Source organism: Budorcas taxicolor, chromosome 2 (genome assembly GCF_023091745.1).
Source record: "Budorcas taxicolor isolate Tak-1 chromosome 2, Takin1.1, whole genome shotgun sequence".
Classification (NCBI taxonomy): Eukaryota; Metazoa; Chordata; class Mammalia; order Artiodactyla; family Bovidae; genus Budorcas; species Budorcas taxicolor.
The window spans coordinates 43,849,202-43,854,483 of record NC_068911.1 but is presented as its reverse complement, the minus strand read 5'-3'; the positions used below and the strand labels follow the sequence as shown (position 1 = coordinate 43,854,483).

At 41.6% G+C, this 5,282-nt stretch overlaps 1 pseudogene; it reads left to right on the top strand.

The window, feature by feature from the left end:
* The first annotated feature begins 4,094 nt into the window (after window positions 1–4,094).
* Window positions 4,095–5,049, top strand: LOC128071511 (olfactory receptor 5L1-like; annotated as a pseudogene).
* The last annotated feature ends 233 nt before the right edge of the window (window positions 5,050–5,282 follow it).

Sequence of the window (5,282 nt, the reverse complement as noted above, 5' to 3'; positions counted from 1 at the left end):
AGGATGGACGGGTTGAATCTCCTTGCAGTCCAAGGGACTCTCAACAGTCTTCTCCAACACCACAGTTCAAAAGCATTGATTCTTAGGTGCTCTTATTTCTTTATGGTCCAACTCTCACATCCATACATGGATGTGAAAAACCATAGCTTTGGAAAAAACGTAGCTTTGACTAGATGGACCTTTGTTGGCAAAGTAATGTCTCTGCTTTTGAATATGCTGTCTAGGTTGGTAGATCACAGTATCGTGATTTTCTTGGTCGTGAAGCTCTTTTTGTACAGTTCTTCTGTGTATTCTTGCCACCTCTTCTTAATATCTTCTGCTTCTGTTAGGTCCGTAACATTTCTGTCCTTTATCGATCTCATCTTTGCATGAAATATTGCCTTGGTATCTCTAATGTTCTTGAAGAGATCTCTAGTCTTTCCCATTCTGTTGTTTTCCTCTATTTCTTTGCATTGATTGCTGCGGAACGCTTTCTTATCTCTCCTTGCTCTTCTCTGGAACTCTGCATTCAAATACAGAGTATATCTTTCCTTTTCTCCTTTACTTTTTGCTTCTCTTCTTTTCACAGCTATTTGTAAGGCCTCCTCAAACAGCCATTTTGCTTTTTTGCCTTTCTTTTCCATGGGGATGGTCTTGATTCCTGTCTCCTGTACAGTGTCATGAACCTCCATCCATAGTTCATCTGGCACTCTATCTATCAGATTTATTCCCTTTAATCTTTTTATCGGGTTTCCCTGGTGGCTCAGATGGTAAAGCGTCTGCCTGCAATGTGGGAGACCGGGTTCACCACTCACACTTTATAATCATAAGGGATTTGATTTAGGTCATACCTGAATGGTCTACTGGTTTCCCATACTTTCTTCAATTTAAGTCTGAATTTGGCAATAAGGATTTCATGGTCTGAGTCACAGTCAGCTTCCGGTATTGTTTTGCTGACTGTATAGAGCTTCTCCAACTTTGGCTGCAAAGAATATAATCAATCTGATTTCGGTGTTGATCATCTGGTGATGTCCATGTGTAAAGTCTCCTCTTGTGCTGTTGGAAGAGGGTGTTTGCTATGACAAGTGCGTTCTCTTGGCAAAACTCTATTAGCCTTTGCCCTGCTTCATTCCATACTCCAAGACCAATTTTGGCTGTTACTCCAGGTGTTTCTTGACTTCCTACTTTTGTATTCCAGGGCCTTATAATGAAAAGGACACTTTGGGGGGTTGTTAGTTCTAAAAGGTCTTGTAGGTCTGCATAGAACTGTTCAACTTCATCTTCTTCAGGGTTACTGGTTGGGGCATAGGCTTAGATTACCATTATATTGAATGGTTTGCTTGGAAATGAACAGAAATCATTCTGTTGTTTTTGAGACTGCATCCAAGTACTGCATTTTGGACTCTTTTGTTGACCATGATGGCTACTCCATTTCTTCTAAGGGATTCCTACCCACAGTAGTATATATAATGATCATCTGAGTTAAATTCACCCATTCCAGTCCATTTTAGTTCTCTGATTCCTATAATATGAACATTCACTCCTGCCATCTCCTGTTTGACCACTTCCAATTTGCCTTAATTCATAGACCTGACATTCCAGGTGCCTATGCAATATTGCTCTTTACAGCATCAGGTCTTGAATCTATCACTAGTCACATCCACAACTGGGTATTGTTTTTGCTTTGGCTCCATTCCTTCATTCTTTCTGGAGTTATTTCTCCACTGATCTCCAGTACCATATTTTGCACCTACTGACCCAGGAAGTTCCCCTTTCAGTATCCTATCATTTTGCCTTTACATTCTGTTCATGAGGATCTCAAGGCAAGAATACTGAAGTGGTTTGCCATTCCCTTCGCCAGTGGACCACATTCTGTAATACCTCTCCACCATGACCCGTCTGTCTTGGGTGGCCCCACACGGCATGGTTTAGTTTCACTGAGTTAGACAAGGCTGTAGTCCGTGTGATCAGATTGTCTAGTTTTCTGTGATTATGGTTTTAGCGTGTCCTCCCTCTGATGCTCTTTCGCAATACCTACCATCTTGCTTGGGTTTTTCTTACCTTGCACGAGGGGTATCTCTTCATGGCTGCTCCAGCAAAGTGCAGCCACTGCTCCTTACCTTGGACAAGGGGTATGTCCTCACGGCCACCCCTCCTGACCTTGAACGTGGAGTAGCTCCTCTGGGCCCTCCTGAGCCTGTGCAGCCGCCACTTCTTGGACATGGGGTTGCTCCTCTCGGCCGCCTCCCCTGACCTTGGGCATGCGGTAGTTCTCTCTTAGATGATGTTTTAAGAATGTCATGTTACAAGCACTCTTTTATAAAAGTATTTAAAGTTTTGGAGGAGTAATCTCAAAGAGAAATGATAGCAATTTAATCTGCAAAACCAAATATCTTGTAATAGCTATTAATGGAAGAGGAATACGAGTGTGACCAAATTGGGAAGAATGCTTGATTTCTCCCACCTTGGCACTTCCTCCTCTGTCACATTAACTCCCTCCAGGGAACCTGGGAAAGACCTCAGGGAGATTATCCAGACAGCCACTCAGAGGCTGAAAGTGGCAATGAGGGGTCCTCAGAACTGTTTTGTTGTTGTTGTTTAGTCACTCAGTTGTGTCCAACTCTTTTGAGACTCCATGGATTGTAGCCCTCCAAGCCCCTTTGTCCATTGGATTCCCCAGGCAAGAATACTGAAGCAGGTTGCCCTTTCCTCCTCCAGGGGATTTTCCTGGCCCACAGATTGGACATGTGTCTTCACATCTCTTGCACTGCAAGCAATTCTTTACTGCTGGGCCACCAGTGAAGTCCCAGAACTGTTCATGGAAGAACAGAAACATGAGACCAACCTCTGAAGTAGACACAAGAGGAAAAGAGGTGTCCCTCCATAGCAGATTTCTTATCCCTGGTACAAGTGATATTTTGAGTTTTAGTCCAGAGCCTCTTTCATCCAGGATAAACCAACTCATGCCTCTAAAGCATTTAAAATTACCAAGGGTCAGCATGGAGAGGAAATGAGCCAGTTCTTATCCTCTGTTGTTATTTTCTATGTATCACATGCCTTACTTTTTCCTTAAAAAGTCCCACCTTCCTTCTTCAATGCAAACCATAACAACATTCTCCATTGCTTTTTCTTTGTAAAAAATTGTTATAAATAGTTATGTTTCATTGATGTTGCAATGATTGGATATATGATGAAATTTATGTACATATATAATATTTTATCTGTGCAATCTGGCTTAGCATGTGTCACTTGCCACTTTTCATGGTCATTAATAAAGTCCTTAACAATTCTTCAAAAAGCTGCATAATTACATATATATATATATATATATATATATATATATATATGAAAAACTATGGATACATAGTATAAATATGAAACACTAGCATATATATATATATGTTAGTCACTCAATTGTGTACAACTCTTAGCAACTCCATGGACTCTAACCCGACAGGCTCCTCTGCTCATGGAATTCTCTAGGCAAGAATACTGGAATGGGTAGCCATTCCCTTCTCCAGGGGATCTTCACAACTCAGTGATCGAACATGGACCTCCCACATTGCAGGCAGATTCTCTGCCATCTGAGCCACCAGGGAAGTCCTGTATATAAACGTATACCATAACTTTCATTATTTCTTTGAGATTTACACCGTATTTCTAAGTTTTGCTTTCATAAGTAATGGTGCAATGCAGCAGCAAGCATTCTGTTAATTTCATATTTACATCTTTGTTGTCCCTGGTGGCTCAGATGGTAAAGGGTCTGCCTGCAGACCCAGCTTAGATCTTTGAGTGGGAAAGATCCCCTGGAAAACGGAATGAAAATCCACTCCAGTATTCTTGCCTGGAGAATCCCATAGACAGAAAAGTCTCGTCCATGGGGTGGCAGAGATTCAGACACGACTGAATGACTAACATTTTCTCTTTTTTTGTTTAGAACTTCAAATAAATCTAAAGCAGTGAATTTGCATAGTGTAATTAACAAAATCACAACACTAACTTTATAGGACAGTATGCATTATCATGTATTTTTTAAGAGAGACAAGACTGAATCAAGGATAATATAACACAGAATAACTATTAATATTTTACTCCATACCCAGAAAATTAGGAACATGGACAAGGAAAACTGCATTGCTGTGACAGACTTTATCCTCCTTGGATTCTCAGATGCCCCTGAGCTCAAAGTCTTCCTCTTCCTGCTGTTTCATTCTATCTTGAGTCACAGTTTTGGTAAACCTGGGCTTTATTTCTCTCATTCAGGTCAGCTCTAGACTTCACACCTCCATGTACTTTTTCCTCAGCCACTTGTCCTTTGTAGATTTCTGTTACTCCACGACCATAATGCCTAAGACGATAGCTAACATCTTAAATTAAGACAAAGGCATTTCCTTCTTGGAATGCGCTGTGCAATTTTACCTGTTTTGCACATTTGTGATAACTGAGGTCATTCTGCTGGCAGTGATGGCCTATGACCACTTTGCGGCCATCTGTTACCCACTGCTCTACATGGTCACCATGTCCTGAAATCTCTGTTTGAAGTGGGTGTCTTGATGCTACCTCAATGGTGCTATGTGTTCTCTGATTCACTTGTGTTTAGCTCTTCAGATCCCATCCTACAGATTAAATGTGATCAACCATTTCTTTTGTGATCCGCCCCCCACCCCCACCCCGCCGTCTTTTGCTAGCTCTGATGTCACTGTGAATCAATTGGTGCTATACTCTGTGGCCATTTTTTATGAGATCATCACCATCATGGTCATCCTCACCTCCTACTTGTTTATTCTCATCACCATCCTGAGCATACACTCTGCAGAAGGAAAGTGCAAAGCCTTTTCCACCTGTGCTCCCCACCTTGCTGTCATCATCTTTCATGGAACAATCCTTTTCATTTACTGCAGGCCCCAGTCTGGCAACAGCATGGGTTGCCAGAAAGTGGCCACGGTGTTCTGCACTGTAGTGATCCCCATGCTGAACCCCCTGATCTATAGTCTGAAGAATAAGGATATGAAAGAAGCTCTCAGAAAAGTGGTGAGCTCCAAAATATTTTCCCAGAAAATATCTTCGTAGCAGGCTCAGGGTTCCAAATTGGAGGCAGGTGAAAGGGTGACGATGTGCTATGATATTGGAAAGGAGAAACAGAAGTGAGTAGCTATGAATGAGTCTTTTTGACTCACTTTTCTTTGTACCTTGTATCCTGTCAATTTGAGTTGAGCATATATCAAAATTCGCAGTCTGCTTCCATGCTCTTATTCAATCTAAAATTCTTTAAGTGGTTCTGGGCAATGGACAGTTAAAACACA